The sequence below is a fragment of the Hylobates moloch genome, unplaced genomic scaffold (assembly GCF_009828535.3).
Source record: "Hylobates moloch isolate HMO894 unplaced genomic scaffold, HMol_V3 SCAFFOLD_11, whole genome shotgun sequence".
Taxonomy (NCBI): domain Eukaryota; kingdom Metazoa; phylum Chordata; class Mammalia; order Primates; family Hylobatidae; genus Hylobates; species Hylobates moloch.
Genome location: NW_026652286.1, coordinates 91,641,183 through 91,667,797, shown reverse-complemented (window position 1 = coordinate 91,667,797; position 26,615 = coordinate 91,641,183). Strand labels below are relative to the sequence as shown.

The 26,615-nt window shown below is 47.0% G+C and overlaps 1 pseudogene; it reads left to right on the top strand.

Moving 5' to 3' along the window:
- The first annotated feature begins 4,620 nt into the window (after positions 1-4,620).
- The window catches only part of LOC116476212 (protein SET-like), a 39,378-nt pseudogene continuing 17,383 nt past the window's right edge, over positions 4,621-26,615 (top strand).

The following is a 26,615-nucleotide window of genomic DNA, read 5'->3' as shown; positions in this document are numbered from 1 at the left end:
ATGCGGAAACCAAGCTTCAGACAGTAATGGGAAGTAGCATGAATGTTCACAGCTCACTCAGGCAGCAGGGACCCAACACCCCATTACAAGTCAACACAGGAAGTGGGGTGGTAAAGGCTGTCATTGCCGGCAGCCTGCACCCACGCACAGCTCCCCTCTCGTTAGGAAACAGGTAGAGTCCTGCAGGGAGGAAATGGGCTGCAGGTGCTGGGTAGGCACATCAAGGTTACCACAAGGTTATGGGGGCCACGAATGAGCTTGGGAACGTCAGCCTGGGGCGGGTTGTGTGGCCAGGGTTAGAGTGAGTCTAGTGCTTGGATCAGGTGTTTGTGTACTGAGTACTGCAGCAGCCAGAGGGGAGATTCTGCTGGGGGAACACCTTGTCTAGCAGAGAAGGCAAAACAGACACATCATGCAAGTTGGCACGCTCATATTCACATGCAACTGGGCACATTTTCAAAGAGTATACACAACTCTACCATGTTGCTAAGGTAGTATGGGTGGAGTCAGCAGTGTGGAAGGCACAGGGAATGGGGGAAACGTGCAGCATTCTTTCACACATAAGTGCTGTGGGTGCATGTGCTGGGTAGGCTGTGAGGCTGAGTGGGTGACAGAAGAAACGCTGCATCGGAGGCCCAGCACTTCTGCTTCCCAGCAAGACGGCTTTGAGAGCAGACCCTGCCTGCTTGTGCAAAGACACACCAAACACGGAATGCCGAACAGGCATCCCTAGGGGAGTGCTCCTCACACTTTATGCCTCAGAGTCACCAGGAGGGCTTGCTACCTCCAGATTGCCAGGCCCCACCCCAAGAGTGTGTGATTCAGGAAGTCTGGGGTGGGACCTGAGAATGTGCATTTCTAACAAGTGTCCAGGTGACGCTGTGCTGCTGGCCTGAGAACTACACTCCTAGAACGACTGCTCTAGGCCACGTAGGACTGGTACACAGCCATATACCAATTGGTAAACTCGTCCCCACACAGCTTATTTTCCAACCTGGAGCTCCCAACCACCCAGCAGGGCCTTCAGTCCCTCCACACAAAGGGTGCCATAGTTGACGTCTCCAGAGCAACACAGCACCTCATACAACCAACACACAATCAACAACAACGACACAGCACCTCATACAACCAACACACAATCAACAACAACGACACAGCACCTCATACAACCAGCACACAACCCACAACAACACAGCACCTCATACAACCAACACACAATCAACAACAACACAGCACCTCATACAACCAACACACAATCAACAACAACAACACAGCACCTCATACAACCAGCATACAACAGTTGGTTTTCCCAGAACACCGGCCTCCCTGGGCCCCACCCTGGCACCGTTGAGATTTCTGTGGTGCCTCCCGGGATCTGACGGCTTGCACCTCTATTTCTCTGGTCGGTCTCAGCTTTACTCTAATAAGTAATGCATGAGCTCTACTAGTTAGCTTTCAGCATTTCATATAATCCTGTCACTTTGACCATGACCCATAGGAAGAAATATATTTTATATCACAAGCTAGTTGGACATGTGTGCATGAACATATACACTCAAATACACAGCAAGTTTTGTAAACACTGCTTAGTATGGGTAGCATACTCATATTTTCTTCTTTTTTTTTTTCTTTTTTTTTGAGACGGAGTCTCGTTCTGTTGCCCAGGCTGGAGTGCAGTGGCGCGATCTTGGCTCACTGCAAGCTCCGCCTCCCTGGTTCACGCCATTCTCCTGCCTCAGCCTCCTGAGTAGCTGGGACTACAGGCGTGTGCCACCACGCCCGGCTAATTTTTTTGTATTTTTTAGTAGAGACGGGGTTTCACCATGTTAGCCAGGATGGTCTCGATCTCCTGACCTGGTGATCCACCCGCCTCGGCCTCCCAAAGTGCTGGGATTACAGGCGTGAGCCACCCCGCCCGACCGCATACTCATATTTTCTACTCTTCCTCCCTCCCTCCTTTCCTCCTTCCTTTCCTTCCCTCTTTCTTTCTCTCACTCTTTCTTCTCTTTTTTGTAGAGATGGGGTCTCACTATGTCACCCAGGCTACAATGCAGTGGCACAATCGTGGCTCACTGCAGCCTCCACCTCCCAGGCTTAAGTGATCCTCCCACCTCAGCCTCCTGAGTAGCTAGGACTACACTTGTGCATCACTACACCAAACTAACTTTTAAGTTTACTGTAGAGATGGGGTCTTGTTATGTTGCTCAGGTTGGTCTCGAACTCCAGGGCTTAAGCCATCCTCCCACCTTGGCCTCACAAAGTGTTGAGATTATAGACGTGAGCCACCATGCCCAGCCCTCTTTCTATTTTTAATAGAGGTCAATGAATCAAACTGCTTTCATGGGTCCACACATAAGTCACAATCCCCAGTTTGAAAATTACAAATGTAACTTCTCTGAGCATAAGTTTCCTAATATGTACAATTGTAAAATACCTGCATGGCCAATTTTACTATTAAATAATATCGTGTATGTAAAAGCCTTTTTCTTTCCAAATAGAAATCCTCCATAGGTCCAAAGTGCTATCACTCTCTCTCTCATACACACACATACACACACACACACACACACACACACACACTCTCATGCTTTTTTATTTTTTTTTATTTTTTTCAGAGACAAGGTCTTGCTCTGTTACACAGGCTGGAGTGCAGTGGCATAATTATCACTTACTGTAGTCTCAAACTCCTGAACTCAAGTGATCCTTCCACCTCAGCCTCCTGAGCAGCTGGGACTATAAGTGTGTACCATGCCAGGCTAATTTTTAATTTTTTTTTGTAGAGATAAGGTCTTGCTATGTTGCCCAGGCTGGTCTCGAACTCCTGGCCTTAAACCTCCTTCCTCAGCCTCCTAAAGCACGGGGATGTCAGCCGTGCGCCTCTGTGTGAGGCCCATTCATGCTTTTTAAAGGGAGGTCAAAAAGGAAGGAACTTCAGGCAGGACTTTGAGGGAAGGAGGTCCGCAGGCGGTAAATGCACATCTTGGGGAAGGGATGGTGAGCAGTTTGTCTGGACTGGAGCAGAGGAAGATGTGGGAGAAGGCAATGAGGGTGGATACTGAGAGGCCCAAAGAGCCTGTCTGGGCATTTGGATGGCAGAGGGGGCAACTGAGACACATGGCAGGGACTTCAGCAACAGAACTTCACGATGAAGCTGGTGGTGTTTAAGGTGTATTCATTTCTTTCTTTTCTTTTCTTTCTTTCTTTCTCTCTTTCTTTTTCTTTCTTTCTTCTTTCTTTTCTTTTTTTGATGGAGTCTCACTCTCCTCACCCAGGTTAGAGTGCAGTGGCACGATCTCGGCTCACTGCAACCTCTGCCTCCTGGGTTCAAGGGATTCTCCTGACTCAGCCTCCTAAGTAGCTGGGATTATAGGCAGCTGCCACCATTCCCGGCTAATTTTTGTATTTTTAGTAGAGACAGGGTTTCACCATGTTGGCCAGGCTGGTCTGGAACTCCTGACCTCAGGTGATCCACCCACCTAGGCCTCCCAAAGTGCTGGGATTACAGGTGTGAGACACCACACCCAGCTAAGCTGTATTCATCTTAACTTCCAAAAACATGTATGAATGGCTTACCAAATGCCAGGCTTCAGCAGTGAACAAGACAGACTGGCCTAATAAAAGTCTCTTGCGAGGATGGTGATGGGTCCTCAAATAACTCACCAGTTTATCGTTAGTATTCCTTAAACCCCCACAACATTACAGGCCCTGAACCAGGTGCTGGGAGAGTGATGAGAAACAAAATGAAACATGGCTTCCGCTCTGCAGTAGCTTATACCCTGGCGAGGAGGGAGGCATTAGACCCATAAACTACGTGCTTAGTAATAATAATAACTTATAAATATCGTTAGAAAATGTGAAAGTGCTATGAAGAAAAAGAACAGGGTGCTAAGAGAGCAAGTAACAACGTGAACTCAATCTCTGTAAACTAATAACCATGTCTGTAATACTCCCAGATTAATTTACAGTTTATGAAGCCCTCTCCCATTCTTGGTCTCATAAGGGCCTCATCCCAGCCTGTGGAGACAGGCAAGCAGGCATTCTTGGCCTATGTTATTTCTGAGAAAACTAAGTAAGAGTCTGTAGGTCTCCTGCATCATATAAGTCTACCCAGTTAGTGAGGAACCCCAGCTAGTTCTGACTCAGGGCCCAGGGCTCTGTCCTCCAAGGAGAGAGAGATGAGCTGGCCCTGAGCCGGGCAGCTAGCCTGCTTGTTCTAGAGGAGACGCTCAAGACATCAAATGGTGAAAGGTTCATCTTCCCCATGTTCAGTCTCGACAGAGCCTCGCAGTGAGGCTAGTGTAAAGAACTGTGGTCAAGGCCGGGCGCGGTGGCTCAAGCCTGTAATCCCAGCACTTTGGGAGGCCGAGGCGGGCGGATCACGAGGTCAGGAGATCGAGACCATCCTGGCTAACACGGTGAAACCCGTCTCTACTAAAAATACAAAAAATTAGCCGGGCGTGGTGACGGGCGCCTGTAGCCCCAGCTACTCCGAAGCCTGAGGCAGGAGAATGGCGTGAACCCGGGAGGTGGAGCTTGCAGTGAGCCGAGATCGCGCCACTGCACTCCAGCCTGGGGGACAGAGCAAGACTCCATCTCAAAAAAAAAAAAAAAAAAAGAACTATGGTCAGCAACGTGGAGCTTAGAGGCTTGGCCTTGGGTGGCCCAGAGTGGGGCCGGCAGGACAGAGTGACCTTGAAAACAAAGGAGCAGGAAACGCCGAAGAAAAAAGATGCTGAAGCGGCATCATCAAAGGCGGCCGTGGAACTAACTCAGCAGTGAAAGTGAGCCAGGCCCAAGGCAGAGGTGATGGGCCAACGAAACTCCTCACCGCATTCACCATCGCGATTGGGGACATGATTGAGGCCGGCCCACCTGCCGCATCTGCACCTTGATCACGGAGCTCCTCCGAGAGAGGTTTCCAAATGACTGGGCCCTGCTGCCCCAGGAAGGAAGCCTTCAGGGCTGCAAGGTGGGGGCCACTGGGTGGGGGCCGGGCACCTGAGAGTAATTGATGACACAGCAGTAGGGGACAGGGCTGCTGACACTGTGGGACCGGCGCTGGAGGTGGCAGAGATGGAGCAGCCACCTGGCCTTACCTACCCAAGGGGGACAATGGGAAATCCCACCAACGGCTCCTGTGAACAGAGAAGCAAGTGACAACCCTGGTGCCACAGTTTATGTCCTCTGTAACCTGGCCCCAACTCCCTGCTTTTGTTTCTCAGATATAAATATTTATAGAATGTTGGCCAGGTGCGGTGGCTCATGCCTGTAATCCCAGCACTTTGGAAGGCCGAGGTGGGCGGATCACGAGGTCAAGTGATCGAGACCAGCCTGGCCAACATGGTGAAACCCCGTCTCTACTAAAAATACAATAATTAGCCAGGCATAGTGGTGCATGCCCGTAATCCCAGCTACTCAGGAGGCTGAGGCAGGAGAATTGCTTGAACCCAGGAGGCGGAGATTGCAGTGAGCCGAAATCGCGTCACTGCACTCCAGCCTGGGTGACAGAGCGAGACTCCGTCTCAAAAAAAAAAAAAAAAAAAACTTGTAGAATGTCTACTGTGTGTTCCCAAACTTATATCCTGCTTCTCCCTTTGCGGTGCACTGTCCTGCAACCACATGAACCCCAATAGCCTTCCCTCCTCCTGTGCCCTCCACCCCTCTGCTAAAGACGTTTCCATTTCTGGAATCTGGGCAGCCCTTCCCTCATATCTCTGCATGACGAAAACCTAAATATCCTCAAGGCCCATCTCAGTGCCCTTTTCTCTACAAAGACTCTCCTAAATCAAAGTAAACGTGCCCCCAACCCCCCCACCCCAAGCTGATCTGGCACTTTACCTGTATTTTTTACCTTGCACTTTAGTGATTAATGTACTCTACTTTCCTGTTAGGCTATGAGAGCCTTTGGTGACAAAGCCATTTATGATTCTTCCTTCCTCCCCTTTCCTCAAGAGCTTTGCACCCAATAGGAGTACAATGATTGTGTTTGACAGACTGGCTGAATGAATGAAGAGGGAGTGAGGGTGGGGCCAGTGGAGGGTGGGGTGGGAAATCTGGGGTGGGTCTGAGTTTGGCTCTCCTGGGTGTTTTTCTGTGGCCTGCCTGTGGTGCTCATTCTCATCAGGAGAAGCAGAGGAGCTTTGGATCTCAGCTTGGATATCAGTAGCCACGTGACAGTGGCCAGTCTCTCTCTTCTTCCCCATGTGTAAATGGCACAACCCATCTCAAAGGTTATTGTGAGGATCAATGCGTGATCAATACACGAAAACACTCAGTACCTATTAGGTGCTCAATAAAGTTTGTTGATGAGTTACACAAGTGACAGTAATTTTTTAGTCTCTTTTTTGAGGTTGGGGTTGGGAGGTGGTGGCCATCTGCCCTACTCTTCCTTTCAGTACAGACATCTGTGCCCTTGTCAGGTCTTTCCTACTAGGTTATAACCCTGCACAGTGCCAGGAACGCAGGGCAGAGCGAGCAGCCAACAGAGGTTTGGTGAATGGATGGATGAGCACATGTGTGATACATAAATCCGTAGTCTCTGGAGTGTAACATCCTATTTCCGATTAAGCAAGGTGCTCTGGAAACTACAGGAGCATAAGCGGCCACTGTTGCTGTTGTTCTGCCTCTGGACAAGAGGAATTCGTGTCTTCTGGGTGGTGATCCAGCTCCACGATCCTCCAGGGTCCCCTGCCGGCTGCTGCGGGGGTGCCGCTGGGAGAGAGGCTCAGCTTGTCGGTGAGGGCAGTCGCTCTTTGCTGCAGGCTGACCCAGAAAACAAACTGGTGCTTCTTGCCCCTCCCAGGCCTATGGTGGGGAGGAGAAAGCCGCAGGGCACTGAGCCCTATGAACCAGTCCAGTGTCCAGAAAAGGGTCGCAGGCCAGGCTTCAGGGCCGTGGAACTCGCTGTTCTGGAGGCTGAACCCGGGTCAGCTGCAGAGGGGACTCCTTGGGCTGGGCAGTGGGGAAAGAGAGCAGCTGGGGAAGTGCCCAGGGACAAGAAAGAAGGGGCCCCAAGCTGGCCTCAGCAGCTCTCTGTGCACGCAGTTTCTTCTCTGAGGTAAGCAGTTTGAGCTCATCATAGAGAAGGTCTCAGAAATGAATAGTGCCACAAAAGTCTTGTGAAAGGCTTGTCTGTCATCTGAGGCTAGTGCACAGTGACGCGATGTGTGGGGTGTGCCCTTGAGAGAAACCGGCTGTGTTGCTGCCAGGTAGCCACTGAGCTGGAGGAATTTGCCGTCAGAAGACCCTAGGGAGGCCGCAGTCTCTCTCCAGCCTGTTTCTCTCCAGGCAAACTAAACCTGTGGGTAACTTGCTTCCAGAGGGCTGTTCCACTCTTCCCTCTCCAAGCTGGAGGCCTCTGGTGGGAGTTTCCTACAGCCCTGCTAAAGGCAGAGAGAAGCGGCAAGGGTGTTCTCTTCACCCCGTCCACGTACAAAACAGGCCAAGGCTTTGGGGTGTGTGACCTGGAGCCATGTCTCAGAGGGCCCTGGGAGCTCTCCAGGACTTTCTCCAGCCCCCACATTTGTGTTTAGCTGGAGGCAACCTGAGCCTGCGCGGGAAAGTAAACAGTTTTGTTGTTTGGGAAGCTTTTATTAATAGTTACAGATTATACTTTCTTTAAAGGCTTTAAAGAAAACAAGGTGTAATCTGTAACTTTTTTTTTTTTTGAGACGGAGTCTCACTCTGTTGCCCAGGCTGGAATGCAGTGGCAAGATCCCGGTTCAAGCAATTCTTGTGCATCGGCCTCACAGGTAGCTGGGATTACAGGTGTCCGCCACCATGCCTGGCTAATTTTTTTGTATTTTTAGTAGAGACAGAGTGTCACCATGTTGGTCAGGCTGGTCTCAAACTCCTGACCTCAAGTGATCCACCCGACTCGGCCTCCCAAAGTGCTGGGATTACAGGCATGAGCCACTGTGACTGGCTTGTAACTATTAATGAAAGCTTCTTCCAGCATTAAAAAAAAAAAAATCTAATTACATAATATTTTTAAGTTAAAATATTTTTAAATTTAATAATTGTTAATTTTTTTTTTTTTTTTTGAGATAGAGTTTTGCTCTTGTTGCCCAGGCTGGAGTGCAATGGCATGATCTCGGCTCACTGCAACCTCTGCCTCCCCAGTTCAAGCGATTCTCCTGCCTCAGCCTCCCCAGTAGCTGGGATTACAGGCATGCGCCATCACACCTGGCTTATTTTGTATTTTTAGTAGAGACAGGGTTTCTCCATGTTGGTCAGGCTGGTCTTGAACTCCTGACCTCAGGTGATCGGCCCCACCTTGGCCTCCTAAAGTGCTGGGAATACAGGCGTGAACCACCTTGCCTGGCCTAAATTAAAAAATAATGTTTACTCATTGTTTTTGTAAATGACTTTGCAGTAAAAGCCCTTTGATGGGGACTGTTCTATGCACTATACAAAAGATAAAGTTGGCCAGGTGTGGTGGCTCACTTCTATAATCCCAGCACTTTAGCAAGACAAGGCAGGAGGATTACTTGAGCCCGGGAATTTGAGACCAGCCTGAGCAACATAGGAAGACCTGTCTCTACTAAAAAAAGAAACCAAACAAACAAACAAATTAGCTGGGCATAGTGACGCACACCTGTAGTCCCAGCCAGCTACTTGTGAGGCTGAGGTGGGAGAACTGCTTGAGCCCAGGTGTCCAAGATTGCAGTGAGCCCTAATTGTGATAGAGTAAAGCATGGGAAAAAAAAAAAAAAGGAAAACGTATAGTTTTGCTTTCTTTCTTTTTTTTTTGAAATGGAGTCTTACTCTGTCGCCAGGCTGGAGTCCAGTGGCGAGATCTCGGCTCACTGTGACCTCTGCCTCCCGGGTTTAAGCGATTCTCCTGCCTCAGCCTCCAGAGTAGGTAGGTCTACAAGTGCATGTCACCACGCCCAGCTAATTTTTGTATTTTTGTTTTTTTTTAGTAAAGACAGGGTTTCACCATGTTGGCCAGGATGGTCTCAATCTCTTGACCTCATGATCCACCTGCCTTGGTCTCCCAAACTGCTGGGATTACAGGCATGAGCCACCGCGCCTGGCCAGTTTTGCTTTCTTTTTCTTTCTTTTTTTGAGACGGAATCTCTGTCACCCAGGCTGGAGTGCAATGGTACGATCTCAGCTCACTGCAACCTCCGCCTACCAGGTTCAAGCAATTTTCCTGCCTCAGCCTCCCAAGTAGTTGGGATTACAGGCTCACGCCACCACGCCCAGCTAATTTTGTGTATCTTTAGTAGAGATGGGGTTTCACCGTGTTTGCCGGGCTAGTCTTGAACTCCTGACCTCAAGTGATCCACCCACCTTAGCCTCCCAAAGTGCTAGGATTATAGGTGTGAGCCACTGCGCCCAGCCTTTCTTTTTATATGAAGGATATATTATTCATATTTCAGTAAGTTAACATTTTTATTTTAGAATCAACATTACATATAATTGGAAAATAGCGAGAAAAATCAATCATAATGTTGTGATGGGAACTAATATAACTTTGTCCATCATCTTTTTTCTTTATTATATATATGTGTAGATACATAGATTTTTTTTTTTTTTGAGACAGGGTCTCACTCTGCCACCCAGGCTGGAGTGCAGTGGCATGATCATAGCTCACTGCAGCCTTGAACTCCTGAGCTCAGGTGATCCTCCTGTGTCCGGAATTGGTGGGTTCTTGGTCTCACTGACTTCAAGAATGAAGCCGCAGACCCTCGCGGTGAGTGTTACAGCTCTTAAGGTGGTGCGTCTGGAGTTTGTTCCTTCTGATGTTTGGACGTGTTCAGAGTTTCTTCCTTCTGGTGGGTTGGTGGTCTCGCTGGCTCAGGAGTGAAGCTGCAGACCTTCGTGGTGAGTGTTACAGCTCTCAAGGCGGTGCGTCTGGAGTTGTTTGTTCTTCCCGGTGGGCTCGTGGTCTCGCTGGCTTCAGGAGTGAAGCTGCGGACCTTCGCGGTGAGTGTTACAGCTCATACAAGCAGTGTGGACCCAAAGAGTGAGCAGTAGGAAGATTTATTGCAAAGAGCAAAAGAACAAAGCTTCCCCAGTGTGGAAGGGGACCCGAGCAGGTTGCCACTACTGGCTCAGGCAGCCTGCTTTTATTCTCTTATCTGGCCCTAGCCACGTCCTGCTGTAGAGCCTAGTGGTCTGTTTTGACAGGGCGCTGATTGGTGCGTTTACAATCCCTGAGCTAGACATAAAGGTTCTCCACGTCACCATCAGATCAGTTAGATACAGAGTATGGACACAAACGTTCTCCAAGGCCCCACCAGAGCAGCTAGATACAGTGTGAATTGGTGCATTCACAAACCCTGAGCTAGACACAGGGTGCTGACTGGTGTGTTTACAAACCTTGAGCTAGATACAGAGTGCCGATTGGTGTATTTACAATCCCTGAGCTAGACACAAAGGTTCTCCACATCTCCACCAGACTCAGGAGCCTAGCTGGCTTCACCCAGTGGATCCTGCACCCGGGCTGCAGGTGGAGCTGCCTGCCAGTCCCGCGCCCTGCGCTCGCACTCCTCAGCCCTTGGGTGGTCGATGGGACAGGGCGCTGTGGAGCAGGGGTGGCGCTCGTCGGGGAGGCTCGGGCTGCACAGGAGCCCACGGAGGAGGGGGGGAAGGCTCAAGCAGGGCGGGCTGCAGTCCCGAGGCCTGCCCCGCGGGAAGGCAGCTAAGGCCTGGCGAGAAATAGAGCACAGCGCCGGTGGGCTGGCACTGCGGGGGGACCCAGTACACCCTCTGCAGCTGCTGGCCCGGTGGTAGGCCCCTCATTGCCCGGGGCCGGCAGTGCCGGCCGGCTGCTCGGAGTGCGGGGCCCGCCAAGCCCACGCCCACCCGGAACTCCAGCTGGCCCGCAAGCGCCGCGCGCAGCCCCGGTTCCCGCTCGCGCCTCTCCCTCCACACCTCCCTGCAAGCTGCAGGAGCCGGCTCCCGCCTTGGCCAGCCCAGAAAGGGGCTCCCACGGTGCAGCGGTGGGCTGAAGGTCTCCTCAAGTGCCACCGAAGTGGGAGCCCAGGCAGAGGAGGCGCCGAGAGCGAGCGAGGGCTGTGAGAACTGCCAGCATGCTGTCACCTCTCACTCCTACAAAATTATCCCAAGTAAACTAAATAAGAAGGCTTTCCAGCTGGGTGTGGTGGCTCACACCTGTAACCCCAGCACTTTGGGAGGCCAAGGCAGGCGGATCACCTGAGGTCGGGAGTTTGAGACCAGCCCTACCAACATGGAGAAACCCCCTCTCTACTAAAAATACAAAATTAACTGGGCGTGGTGGCATGCCTGTTATCCCAGCTACTTGGGAGGTCGAGGGAGGAGAATCACTTAAACCTGGGAGACGGAGGGTGCGGTGAGCCGAGATCGTGCCATTGCCCTGCAGCCTGGGCTTTCCATGAGCTAGGCAATTGTTGGAAACCAAGTGGATGTGGGTTGCTAGCTGATTCCAGTATGTGCCTAGAATTAGAATATTGATCCAGATTTTTACATTACCCATCCCTCTTGTTTCATCTGAGCTGCAGTCAGAGATCACTAATTGGTTCACAGCAATAAGCAGGTGAGTCTAAATTGCAGAAAAAAAGCTCAAAAACAACTGATAAGACTAGAATCTAATAACAGGTGTACCACGGTTCCTGAAACATACTCTTTTTCTCTCTCCAGTCTCCCATTTTTACTAAAGAAAAATCATGATAAGACAAGTTTGCTTTATTATATGCCGTCTGATCATTTGTATAAAGTGCAGCAAGAATAATTATTTTTCACATAGGATTTTTATAATTGACTTTGATGGAACTTTCTTCCATAAAAAGAATCTCGGATAATACCTTTTTAAAAGCCAAGCCCAGCCATGGGTTTGTACTATCAAACACCTATAGGAGTTGCGTAAATTCCTTTCCTCTTGAGGTCCCGAGATAACTTGGGGCTCCTGGGCCTGTCAGAAAATGACATTCTTTATTTACCACAGGTCAGTAAACCCTGTATAAGGACTGTGCAGACAAGGCACATGGCCAGTTTTCCCAAGGGGCTTTTATTGCCTCTATAAGTCAAGTTTGATTCCTTAAAGGAAAGCACATCATTCCATTCAAAGCCTTGGTAAAATAACCAGTTTCTCCAATTGTGTCCTGTTGCAAAAGAAAACGTTCTTATTGCACTTATGCAAATAACCATATTGCCATAAGTTAAGAATACTCACAAATAGTGTCCAAATTCTGACAAAATCAGGAAGAAAAACAAATATGTTCCAAATTTTGTTCACAGGTGTTTACTCAATTGTTAGAAGCTGTCAATAGCTCAAAATAAAAGTTTTCTTGACTCCAAAGTCAGCTAATTAGTGCTGAAGTCTATTTCCTTTGGGTTGGGGTCTCCCCAGTATAATCCCCTCATGGTTAGCCAGGAAGATGTTACTGGAAAGGGGTCCCAATCCAGACCTCAAGAGAGGGTTCTTGGACCTTGCACAAGAAATAATTTAGAGCAAGTCCATAGAGTAAAGTGAAAGAAGTTTATTAAGAAAATAAAGGAATAGGCTGAGTGCAGTGGCTCACACCTATAATTCCAGCACTTTGGGAGGCTGAGGCTGGTGGGTCATTTGAGGTCAGGAGTTCGAGACCAGCCTGGCCAACATGGTGAAACCCTGTCTCTCCCCAAAATACAAAAATTAGCCAGGCGTGGTGGCAGGCACCTATAATCCCAGCTACTCCGGAGGCTGAGGCAGGAGAATCTCTTGAACTCAGGAGGCGGAGGTTGCAGTGAGCCAGGATTGCAGCACTGCAATCCAGCCTGGGTGACAGAGCAAGACTCTGTCTCGAAAAATAAGAAAGTAAAGGAATAAAAGAATGGCTACTTCATAGGCAGAGTAGGCAGAGCAGCTACATTTTCATTTAGCATGTTCTTAAAAATACTGTTTGGAGGTTTTCAGCATGAAATATCAATGTTTAAAATTTCTGCCTCTTACCGTTTCCAAAATGTCAAGATAATAATTAGAGTTAACATGTATTTATTATATTTAATGAACAATTATTATGAAGAACCTACTATGTGCCAGGTTGTGGTCTAGGCTCTGAGGACGTAGCCGTGAAAAAAACAGAAAGGATTCCTATCTTCAAGTCTTCATGGAGCTTACTTTCTAGTGGGGAAAGACAGACAATAAGCAAAATAAATAAGTAAATTAAATAATACATTAGTTAAATTGGCTGGGTGTCATGGCTCATGCCTATAATCACAGCATTTTGGGAGGCTGAGGTGGTCAGATCACTTGGGTTCAGGATTCGAGACCAGCCTAGACAACACAGCAAGACCCTGCCACTAAAAAAAATTACAAAAATTAGCCAGGCTTGGTGGCGTGTACCTGTAGTCCCAGCTACTCAGGAGGCTGAGGTGGGAGGATGACTTGAGCCCAAAAGGTGGAGGTCGCAGTGTTGCAGTGAGCCAAAATCACGCCACTACACTCCAGCCTGGGCAACAGAGTGATACCCTGTCTCCAAAAAAAAATAAAGAAAGAAAGAATACATTGGTTAAATAGTATATAGATGGGGCACATGTGTTTTTTAAAAAGGTGACCCAGAAACAGAGGATAGAGAGGGCTGGAACTGTCAGGAAAGACCTAACATTTCCAAGGGGACTTTTTGGGTTTTTTTTTTATTAGGGTCCACTCCATTGCCCATTGTGCAGCAGCACAATCTCAGCTTGCTGCAGCCTCAACTTACCGGGCTCAAGTGATCCTCCCACCTCATACTCCTGAGTAGCTGAGACTACAGCCATGCACCAGCATGCCCAGTTAATTTTTGTATTTTTTGTAGAGACATGGTTTCACCATGTTGCCCAGGCTGGTCTCAAACCCTTGGGCTCAAGTGATCCTTCCACCTTGGCCTCCCAAAGTGCTGGGATTACAAGCATGAACGACTGCACCTGGCCCAGGGGGACTTTTAAGTGAAGACCTGAAGGTGTTAAGAACATGAGCCATGAGGATATCTTGGTGTAAAAGTGTTCTAGGCAGAACAATGAGCAAGTATAAAGATTCTCAGGGGCAGGAACTTGCAAGGAGGCAAGTAGGCAAAGGGTTGTGTAAAGATGACAGCAGAGAAGTTGAGGCCAGAGTATGGAAGACCTTATAGGCTCTGGCAGATACTTTGGCTTTTACTCTAAATTGAGAAGTATTGAAGGGTTCGGGGCAGGAGTAACATAATGCAACTTCTGTATAAATAGGCTCACTCTGGATGCTATGTTGAGAAGAGACCATAGGAGAGTATACTTGGAAGCAGGGAAACCAAGAACCTGTTTCATTAATCCAACTAAGAGGCAATGGTGACTTGGACCAGTGCAGTTACGGTGCAGTGGTGAGAAAGGGTATTCCAGGTATCTTTTGAAGGTAAAGCCAACGCCTTTGGATGGATGGATGACTCCAAGGACTTTGGCCTGAGCAACTAAAGGAGGGAGCTGCCATTAACTGAGATAGTTAATGAGATAAGGAAGACCTTGGAAAGAGCAGGTTTAGGGGTGGAGATCTTTTTATTTTAATTAATTTTTTTCCTGACCACTAGACCACCAGGGATAGGGATAGAGATCAAGAGTTCAGTTTTGGGCTGGGCATGGTGGCTGACACCTGTAATCCCAGCACTTTGGGAGGCAGAGGAGAGAGGATTGCTTAAGCCCAGGAGTTCAAGACCAGCCTGGGGAACATAGGAAGACACCCATCTCTACAAAATATAAAAAATTAGTCTGGCGTGGTGTTACGCACCTGCAGTCCGAGCTACTCCGGAGGTTGAGGTGGGAGGATCACTTGAGTCTGGAAGTAGAGGCTGCAGAGAGCCATGATTGCGCCACTGCACTCCAGCCTGGGTGACAGAGACCTTGTATCAAAAAAAGAAACAAAAGTTCAGTTATGGGAATGTTAGTCTGAAGATATCTACTAGGTATCCATGTGTACCTGTCCATCAGGCAGGCTGATATATTCCAATAAAGAGTTCAGAGCAGAGGAATGAACTCAAGACATAAATTTGGAAATGGCTGATATGTAAGTGGTATTTTTAAAGCAAGTTTAATTTTATTTTATCATTTTATTTTATTTTATTTTATTTTATTTTATTTTATTTTATTTTATTTTATTTTATTTTATTTTATTTTATTTTATTTTATTTTATTTTATTTTTGAGATGTAGTCTCACTCTGTCGCCCAGGCTGGAGTGCAGTGGTGCAATCTCGGCTCACTGCAACCTCCACCTCCCGTATTCAAGCAATTCTCTGCCTCAGCCTCCCGAGTAGCTGAGATTACAGGCATCCGCCACCACACCCAGCTAATTTTTGTATTTGAATGGTGTGAACCTGGGAGGCGGAGCTTGCAGTGAGCTGAGATGGCGCCACTGCACTCCAGCATGGGTGACAGAGCAAGACTCCGTCTCAAAAAAAAAAAAAGTTGGGGATAAAAACCTCCTGCATCTCTCAAATCACCAGCCTTAATCAACTACCTTTCCTACCTATACACAAGACAAATTTTCTGGCTTGTCACCTGTTATTGGAGAAATGGGATACCAGATCAAGGTGCTAAGTCAGTCTCAGTTCCTTCTCCCCTGCTTCTTCGCCCTCTCCTAGGCAAGAAGTCCATGATTGGACATGATTCCTGACTTCTGAAAGCACAGGTCTTAAGGTGTTCTGTGGAATGGTTCTCTGTAGCCACCAGCAACTCACTTGCCTTGCCAGTTTAGTTTCCCCTTCAGCAAAACAAGGGGATTGGGTCGGGACACTGGTTCCCAAGCTTGGCTGCGAATCTGAACTACCTACCCGGGGACTGTTTAAAGCCTACAGTGCCCACCACAGACCTATTGAATCAGACTCTTCAGGGGTGAGACACAGGCATGTATACGGTGGCCCTAAAACACCCTTCAATAAGAAGCCCTGGGCTAGATGATCTTGAAGGTCTCTCAGCTCTAATGCACTGTGCTTTGGGGCCTTGTCTTGCACTGTGCTTCCCTGATGTCCTTCTCAGGGCCCAGCACAAAGTGGAACTCTGAACAGAAGGCAGAGAACCTGGGTTCTTATTCCAGCCATGCTAGTAACAGCTCCGAGTTACTTCCACTCTTGGGGCTTCAGTTTCCTTATCTGCAACAAGAGTTGGGGGTATGGGGGTTGCCTTATGTTCATTCATCCAGCAAGTATTTATTGAGCACCTACTCTGTCAAGCTCTGGGATTCACTGGGTCTGAGTCTTGGTCATGGAATAGGATAACATTGCAAGGGATAAGCGCTGCTGCCAGGCAACTGGGCCTGGTTTTAATTAAATTAAATTAAATTAAATTAAATTAAATTAAATTAAAGGCAAGGACAGCACAGGTTCTTTTTTTTCTTTTTTTTTTTTTTGAGACAGAGTCTTGCTCTGTCACCCAGGCTGGAGTGCAGTGGTGGTGCAATCTCGGCTCACTGCAACCTCCTCCTGCTGGGTTCAAGTGATTCTCCTGCCTCAGTCTCCCAAGTATCTGGGATTGCAGGTGCCCGCCACTACGCCTGGATAATTCTTGTATTTTTAGTAGAGACGGGGTTTCGCCGTGTTGGCCAGGCTGGTCTAGAACTCCTGACCTCGTGATACACCTGCCTTGGCATCCCAAAGTGCTGGGATTACAGGCATGGGCCACCGCGCCTGGCCCCCCACTGGTCCTCTTTTAGTACCACCATGATGGTTTCCTGTCCCCAAACTCTACTCCAACCCTTGTTAACCATAGCTAGTCTCCACAGCAACAAACAAAGCTCATGGGTTCAGAAAGGGAAATGTATGTAAAACTGGCTAAATAAAAGTTATTAGCTTTTCTAGATAATCCCACTAGCCAGTTCTGAGATCTGAGACTAAACTATTCCACACAGAATGGCACAACTAGAACCTGGTGGTTCACAGTGTGGCCCACAGATCAGCATTGGATCTGTCACTGACAGCTTGTTAAAACTGGAATCCTAGGCTCCACCCTGGTCCTATTGAATCAGAGCCTGCATTTAAAGATGATCCCCAGGTGATCGTATGCACATTACGGTCTGAGAAACACTAAACTAAAAAAATATGAGCTCAGAAAATCCGTGGCAAGAAATGTATGTGAAACCTATAAGAGGAACTCCACACCACTTCCCCAAGAGGCAGCACATAGCGTGTTTCTGGATGGGAATACTCAGTGGGGGGAAGATGACAATTCTCACTCACATGAAATGGATCAAAGTGATTTTTTTTCTACTGTCATTTTCCTTTTTCTCTATATTTTTCAAAATTGATATATCATGGTTGTACATATTGGTACATATTGTGGGGTGTGTGTGGGTCAAATTGATTTTTGAAGTTAATTTGAGAGAATAAATTGGCTGGGCATGGTGGCTCACATCTGTAATCTCTGCACTTTGGGAAGCCAAGACAGGAGGATCCCTTGAGGCCAGGAATTCAAGACCAGCCTAGGCAACATAGCAAGTCTCCATTTCTACAAAAATTGTTAAAAATTTGCCGGGCTTGATGGGTGCACACCTATAGTCCTAGCTTCTCAGGAGGCTGAATAAGGAGGATTGCTTGAGCCCAGGAGTTTGAGGCTGCAGTGAGCTATGATAGCACCACTGCACTCCAGCCTGGGTGACAGAGCAAGACCCTGTCTCTAAAAAAAAAAATTATAAAACAAACAGACTAGGATTTTTTTTCTTTTGGAAAATAAATACAATAAGGTAGGATTTCCCCTATCAGATATTATGTTAAGCTGTGTGTAGTGGCTCACACCTATAATCCCAGCACTTTTGGAGGTGGGCAGATCACCTGAAATCAGGAGTTCGAGACCAGCCTGGCCAACATGATAAAACCCCTGTCTCTACTAAAAATACAAAAAAAAAAAAAAAAAAAAGAAGAAATAGCCAGGCATGGTGGTGCACACCTGTTATTCCTACTCGGGAGGCTAAGCAGGAGAATTACTTGAATCCAGGAGATGGAGGTTGCAGTGAGCTGAGATTGCACCACTGAACTCCAGCCTGGACAACAGAGCAAGACTCCATCTCAAAAAAAAAAAAGAAAAAAAGAAAAGAAATGATGTTAAGAGGAATTCAGGTTCTGGAGAAAGAAAATTTGGGTTTAGGCCAGGTGCGGTGGCTCACGCCTGTAATCCCAGCACTTTGGGAGGCCGTAGCAGGCTGATCATGAGGTCAGGAGATCAAGACCATCCTGGCTAACATGGTGAAACCCTGTCTCTATGAAAAAAATTACAAAAAAAAAAAAAATTAGCTGGGCATGGTGGCAGGCACCTGTAGTCACAGCTACTCGGGAGGCTGAGGCAGGAGAATGGTGTGAACCCGGGAGGCAGAGCTGGCAGTAAGCCAAGATTCACCACTGCACTCCAACCAGGGTGACAGAGTGAGACTCCGTCTCAAAAAAAAAAAGAAAAGAAAATCTGGGTTTGAATCTGACTTTGCCACTTCCTGAACATGTCGCTGCTATGGACTGCGTGGTGTCCCCTCAGATTCATACGTTGAGGCCCTCCCCTTCTTCTCCCCATCTCTTTTCCCCACCCCCTGCCCAGCACAAAGGAAAGGGCACTTCATGAAGACACAGCAAGAAGGTGGCCATCTCCAAACTAGGGAGAAAGCCCATGCCCAAAGCTGAACTCTGCCAGAACCTTGATCTTGGACATTCCAGCCTCCAGAACTGTGAGAAGATATTGATAAATCTGTGTTGTACAAGCTACTCAGTCTGTAGTATTTTGTTATGGCAGCCTGAGCAGACTAAGGCTGCCATCTTGGGAAAGCTTCCTAACATCTCGTAGCCTCTGTTTCTTCCTCCTGTAAAATAGGAGTAAGAATATCATTTACAGCATCCTTATGAGTATTAAAGGACATAGTATATGTCAAACACTCAGCAGAATGCCTGGCCCATAACAGTTGTTCAACAAATGGCAATTACAGTGATAACAACTGCAGCCTGGACAAAAATCTGTAGAAAGACCAATGGAACAGAACAGATAACCCAGAAACAGACCTCAGCATTTCCATAAGCTCCAGGAGTGCAGAGAAAGTCTATGTTTGTATTCACCATTGTGTCATTTTCCCCAAGCCTAACATATGTAGGGCATACAGGAAGTGCTTAAAAGGTATATGTTGTATTAGAATTTAATACACATGGCTGGGCATGGTGGCTTACACCTGTAATCCCAGCACTTTACGAGACCCAGGTGGGAGAATGACGTGAGCTCAGGAGTCCGAGACCAGCCTGGGCAACATCGCAAAACCCCATCTGTACAAAAAATACAAAAATTAGCCAGGCATGGTGGCACGTGCCTGTAGTCCCAGCTTAACCCTGGGAGGTTGAGGCTGCAGTGAGCTGAGATTGTGCCACTGCACTCCAGCCTGGACTATAAAGTGAGACTCTGTCTCAAAAAAAACCCCAAAATGTTTTGTTTTGTTTTGTTTTGAGACGGAGTCTTGCTCTGTCGCCCAGGCTGGAGTGCAGTGGCGTGATCTCGGCTCACTGCAACCTCCGCCTCCCGGGTTCACGCCATTCTCCTGCCTCAGCCTCTCCGAGTAGCTGGGACTACAGGCGCCCGCCACCACGCCCGGCTAATTTTTTGTATTTTTGGTAGAGACGGGGTTTCACCGTGGTCTCGATCTCCTGACCTCGTGATCCGCCCGCCTCGGCCTCCCAAAGTGCTGGGATTACAAGCGTGAGCCACCGCGCCCGGCCCAAAAAACCCCAAAATGTAATACATGCTGAGGAAGGACTCATAAATCAGTGGTGAAAGAGAGGACTAGTCTTTCAATAATACTGGGAAAATTGCTTATAGTTTTGGACTAAAATAACCAGATTTTATTATTTCATTTTATAAAGACGCGTTTAAACTTTTTTGGACTATGACCCACAGTACGAAATATGTGGAACATCTCAGCTGAATATAAATTAATAATTAAAACAAAAGTTTATAAAGCAATATTTATCCTTATTATGTCAGATGGACTCTGATCTATTCTATTCTATTCTATTCTATTCTATTCTATTCTATTCCTATATTATTAAAAAGAAAATTCTGGTGTCTGCCCAGTAAATTGATCTAACAACTCACTAGTGAATAGCTACCAGCAGTTAGAAGAATATTTCTTATACCAAAATTAATTTTTAATTTAAAAAAAGAAAAAATTATAGGTAAATAATATGAGAGGTTTTTTATTTTATTTTTTATTTTTTTGAGAGAGAGTCTTGCTCTGTCACCCAGTCTAGAGTACAGTGGCACCATCAGCTCACTGCAACCTCCGCCTCCCGGGTTCAAGCGATTCTCCTGCCTCAGCCTCCCGAGTATCTTGGATTACAGGCGTGCACCACCACACCTGGCTAATTTTTGTATTTTTAGTAGAGACGGGGTTTCACCATGTTGGCCAGGCTGGTCTTGACCTCCTGACCTCAAGTGATCCGCCTGCCTCTGCCTCCCAAAGTGCTGGGATTACAGGCATGACCCACTGAGTTGGCCAAATAATACGAGGTTTCGAAATGAGAAATGACTTGAGATTTTAAAAATAATGAAAAAAAAAAACAGAGGTAAACATTAACAAATTTGAGAACACCAACGTTTTAAATATGTTATATGGACCACATATGGCAAAGGCAGCTATGACAGACAGGATGTGGTCATCACTGGAGAGAAGGGGCCAGTTATTCTTGACATCTCTTTCTTCCTCATATTCGCCCACATGGAACCCAGCAGAAGTCCTGCAGATGCTGCCTCCATTCGTGCACTTTCTCCCTGGCCACAGCCCTGATCTTAGTCCAGACCATCATTCTCTCACTCTGGGACTGCTGCCCCCACCTCCCAGCTAGTCTCCCTGCTTCCACTGTGCACCCCATAATCCTTTCTGCTCATAGCAGCCAGAGTCATCTTTTTTTTTTTTTTGAGACAGGGTCTCACCATGTTGACCAGGCTAGTCTCAAACTCCTGGTCTCAAGCGATGCTCCTGCCTTGGCCTCCCAAAGTGCTGAGATTGCAGTCATGAGCTACCATGCCCGGCCAAGAGTAATCTTTTTGAAGTATTAATTAAATCACTCAGTAATCCAATTAAGAAACTGGCAAATAAGAAATCTTACAAGTGCTGAATCTTCTGTCTGTATTTATATGTGTTGTGTGTGTGTGCGATGTTTATACATAAAAGAGCTCTGATTAATTGGCAGCAGGCAAGGTGAACCCCTTGGGCAGTTACAGAATGGAAGAGCCGGACTTGAATGTGACAGGCCAGACCTCTCTGCACTTCCACATTCCAAGGAGAAACTGAGGAGTCCAAGAATTCTAAGTTCCAGCTGGCTTCCTGGTTCTTTTTTTATTTTTTTTCCCAAGATGGAGTTTTGCTCTTGTCGCCCAGACTGGAGTGCAGTGGCGTGATCTCGGCTCACTGCAACCTCCGCTTCCCAGGTTCAAGGGATTCTCCGGCCTCAGCCTCCTGAGTAGTTGAGATTACAGGCACGCCACCACGCCCAGCTAATTTTTGTATTTTTAGTAGAGACGGAGTTTCACCATGTTGGTGACAGGCGGGCACCTGTAATCTCAGTTACTCGGGAAGCTGAGGCAGGCGAGTCATCTGAATCCAGGAGGTGGATGTTGAGTGAGATTGTGCCACTGCACTCCAGCCTGGGTGACAGAGGGAGACTCCGTCTCACAAAAGAAAAAGCAAAACAAAAAAACAAAAAACAAAAGACAGCACTTTGGAGATTCCCAGGATTTTAGGAGTTGTATACTGGGAAATGGTGATAAAGACCAAATATATATTTCAGAATATCACAGGAGGATAAACCATATTTAGTCTAATAGTCTCTTTATAACTTGTAACTATCAGGTATATGGTCTGTGAGCCTCCATCTGAATTCTCGCCCAAGCTTTGGCTTTTGGTAGAGACAGGCTTGGCTGAATGGATGGAGGTCTTGGGCCAGGTTCTCCTTCTTGGGGGATCCAGGGGATGCACACACAGAGACCCTTGGAGCTTGAGCCCCAACGGAAAATTGACCCTGAAATCTTTGAAGCTTTTATAGGAATGGAGAGGAAATGAAACGTCATTTCAAAACTGAAGTTAATCCATTTTCATTCTAGGAAAACCCTCTGGAAGGGACTTTTAGTTATGTAAATATAGGGCAGAACTCCTCTTCTGAAATGGAGATGCCTGTGGCCCTGGGGCTCCATGGAGCACCCCTCCTCTGGTCAGCTGATGAAAGGGCCTGTGTTGTAGGCAGAAAGGTGCCTCTTCAGATTAGGTTTCCCTTAAAAAATTTTGATACAGGCCAGGAGTGGTGGCTCATGCCTGTAATCCCAGCACTTTGGGAGGCTGAGGTGGGTGGATCACCTGAGGTCAGGAGTTTGAGACCAGCCTGGCCAACATGGCGAAACCCCGTCTCTACTAAAAATACAAAAAAAAAAATCAGCCAGGCGTGGTGGTGCGTGCCTTTAATCCCAGCTACCTGGGAGGCTGAGGCGGAGAATTACTTGAACCTTGGAGGCAGAGGTTGCAGTGAGCCAAGGTCATGCCATTGCACTCCAGCCTGGGCAACAGAGTGAGACTCAGTCTTAAAAAAAAAAAAAAAAAAAAAATTGGCCGGGTGAGGTGGCTCACACCTGTAATCCCAGCACTTTGGGAGGCCGAGTCAGGGGCGGATCATGAGGTCAAGAGATCAAGATCATCCCGGCCTACATGGTGAAACGCCGTCTCTACTAAAAATAGAAAAATTAGCTGGGCGTGGTGGCGTGCGCCTGTAGTCCCAGCTACTCGGGAGGTTGGGGCAGGAGAATGGCTTGAATCTGGGAGGCGGAGGTTGTGGTGAGCCGAGATCGTGCCACTGCACTCCAGCCTGGCGACACAGCAAGACTCCGTCTAAAAAACAAAATTGATATGAAATACAATTTATACAATTAATATTTAATAAATGATTATTATGTGCCAGATACTATAAGCACTTGATATGAATTATCTCACTCAGCCTTCATAATACCCAGTATTACTTTCATTATATAAATGAAATGAGCAAACTGAGGTTCATAGAGTTTAAGTAACTTGTGCAGTGGGCATGCATTTGGCAAGTGACAGAGAAGGGATTTGTACCTACACCGGACTCCAGAGCCGATTCTCTGCCTCTGTTATCCTCTGGAATTTTTTCAGGTCATTAATGGAGTGAGTAATTATCCCAGACTGTCAGAGGGGTTTGAACCAGAGCGACTCCATCTTGAATAGGGGCTGGGTAAAATGAGACTCAGACCTACTGAACTACGTTCCTAGGAGGCTAGGCATTCTAGTTACAGGAATAGATAGGAGGTCCCAGCTACTCTGGAGGCTAAGGCAGGAGAATGGCGTGAACCTGGGAGGTGGAGCTTGCAGTGAGCTGAGATGGCGCCACTGCACTCCAGCCTGGGCGACAGAGCGAGACTCCGTCTCAAAATAAATAAATAAATAAATAAATAAATAAATAAATAAATAAATAAAAAAAAATAAATTTAAAAAAATAAAAAGGGGAGGAACCTTCGGTGCTGGGAATTGGCCACTCCTTTCCCAGAAAACTCATGAATAATCCACCCCTTGTTTAGCATATAATCAAGAAGTAACAATAAGTATCTTGGTTGAGCAGCTCAAGCCACTGCTCTGCCAATGGAGTAGCCATTCTTTTATTCCTCTGCTTTCTTTTTGTGGACTTTCACTTTGTGGACTTGCCTCAAATTCTTTCTTGCGCGTAGTCCAAGAACCCTCTCTTGGGGTCTGGATCGGGACCCCTTTCCGGTAAGAAGCTTAGAATGCCATTCTTGACTGACTTAGACTGGAGCAGAATAGGAGAAATCATCACCTTCTTGACGTGTGTGCCAGTCGGGGCCGTCCTTGCTGATCTTGGGAGGAACTTCTCTCTTGACCCAAGAGGGAAGGAATGGAATCATTTCACAAGGCACAAAGACACCCTCTTGGCGACAAGCAGGAAGAAGCCATGACCCTTTCTTCCTGTGGGCTAGGCCAGGAAGAGTTGAGCCCCAGGTGGCCATGCCAAGTTCCAAAGGGTGATGTTGAAGAAGACTGCAGGTGATGCTGAGATTGAGCCCTAGTGTTTTACAGAAGCAAGCAGACCCCTGGACAGAGGCCTCTTGACAGAGCAAACTGTTGGGGGCAAGCAATGTTCAGAGAGTCAGAGCAAATGTGAGAATGGCTGGAGCAAAGAAAATGTAACTACTCCCTCTTCTACCCGCCCCTCCTCCAAGTAACCCTCAGCCCATCTGTCCCAGCTCAATGGTTACACTTCTTGACATTATGTTACAAGCTGTTGGTTCATATTTAGCTTGTGGTTGGCCTAAACCACCAGATCTTTTTCATACAAACTGCTGTCTGGCCAGTTCCTTCCATTCCATGCTTCTAGTACACGTGCAACTGATTTAAAATAAAGCAAAACGTAAATGCAAGATATCCCACATACAATTTAATTCTGTTTGATTCTGGTCAGCTGAAATAATTAAAAGTTTTAATTCTGTCATCTTTTGTAATAATTCCCTTACCAGTTTGTATCATCTGCCAAACTGGTAAACATTGATTATTTTGTCCTAGCAGGTAGTGAGAACTCTGAACAGGACCAAGCAGAGTCCTCTGGCATGACGCGACAACAGGGGTCCCCAAAGTGTGGTCTGGGAATCCTAGAGGTCCCAGAGACCCTTTCAGCAGGTCTGTGAAATCTAAACTATTTTCATTGATTGATTGATTGATTGATTGAGACAGAGTCTCGTTCTGTCGCCCAGGATGGAGTGCAATGGCACGATCTCAGCTCAATGCAACCTCCGTCTCTCCGGTTCAAGAGATTCTCCTGCCTCAGCCTCCCCAGTAGCTGGGATTACAGGCACCTGCCACCATGCCCAGCTAATTTTTGTATTTTCAGTAGAGACAGGGTTTTTCCATGTGGGTCAAGCTGGTCTCAAACTCCCGACCTCAGGTGATCCACCCGCCTTGGCCTCCCAAAGTGCTGGGATTACAGGCGTGAACCACTGTGCCCAGCCCAAAATTTTTTTTTTTTTTTTTAAAGAAAATAAGCCAGGCATGGTGGCTCTTTGGGAGGCCAAGGCAGGCAGATCCCTTGAGGCCAGGAGTTCAAGACCAGCCTGGCCAACATGGCGAAACCCCATCTCTACTAAAAATATAAAAATTAGGCCAAGCACAGTGGCTCACACCTGTAATCCCAGCTTCTTAGGAGGCTGAGGCAGGAGAATTGCTTTAACCCGGGAGGCGGAGGCTGCAATGAGCTGAGATCGTACCACTGCCCTCCAGCCTGGGGACAGAGCAAGACTCCATCTTAACAAAATAATAATAATAATAAATTATTTGTGAACTGTTATAATGCTTAAATGCCATTTTCACTCTTGTTCTATCACAAAAAAAAAAAACAAAACTGTGTTCCAGAGGCTATAGGATGACTGATATCACACTAGACTATGTGCAGCACCAGTTATGAGAATCCAGCTGTCTTCTGTGAAGCCAGAGATGAATAAGATTTGTAAAAATATAAAACAAAGCCACTCTTTTCTCACCAACTTCTTTTTCCTTTTGAAAAATATAGTTGTGTTTCATAAAAGTGTTTGAGTATGTTTGGGCTGCTATAACAACATACCTTAGACTGAGTAATATATAAACAACAGAAATTTATTTTTCACAATTCTGGAGGTTAGGAAGTCCACGATCAAGGTGTCAGCAATTTTGGTGCCTGGTGAAAGCCTGTTCCTCATAGATGGCTCCTTCTTTGTGTCCTCACAAGGTGTGAGGAGCAAGGAAGCTCCTTCAAGCCTCTTTTATAAAGGCACTAATCCCTCGATAAGGGTGGGTGGAGCCCTCATGACCTAATTACCTCCCAAACGCCCCGCCTCTTAATATCATCACCTTGGAGATTAGGTTTCAACATATGAATTTTGGGAAGTACACCAACATTCAGATCCTAGCAAAAGTTATTTATGTATGTTATTTATGTTGACAGACAATGAGTTTATTATTACTTTATTCTATTTTTTGAGACAGAGTCTCACTCTGTCGCCCAGGCTGGAGTGCAGTGGTGCGATCTCGGCTCACTGCAACCTCCGCCTCCCAGGTTCAAGCAATTCTCCTGCTCAGCCTCCTGAGTAGCTGGGACTGTGGGCGCCCACCACCATGCCTGGCTCATTTTTCATTTTTTTATTTCCTAAAAATATTTAAGTGAAAGCTTTTTTTTTTTTTCTTTTTTTTTTTTTTTTTGAGATGGGCTGGAGTGCAATGGCTCAATCACAGCTCACCAAAACCTTGAACTCCTGGGCCCAAGTGATTCTCCCATCTCAGCCTCCCAAGCAGCTGGGACTATAGTCATGCAACATCACACCTGGCTAAAAAAAAATATATATATACATATATATATATATATATATGTATATATTTGGCCAGGCACAGTGGCTGTAATCCCAGCACTTTGGGAGGCTGAGGTGGGCGGATCATGAGGTCAGGAGTTTGAGACCAGCCTGATCAACATGGTGAAACCTGTCTCTACTAAAAATACACAAATTAGCTGGGCGTGATGGCAGGCACCTGTTATCCCAACTATTTGGGAGGCTGAGGCAGGAGAATCACTTGAACCCAGAAGGAGGAGGTTGCAGTGAGCCGAGATCACGCCATTGTACTCCAGCCCCGGCGACAAGAGCGAAA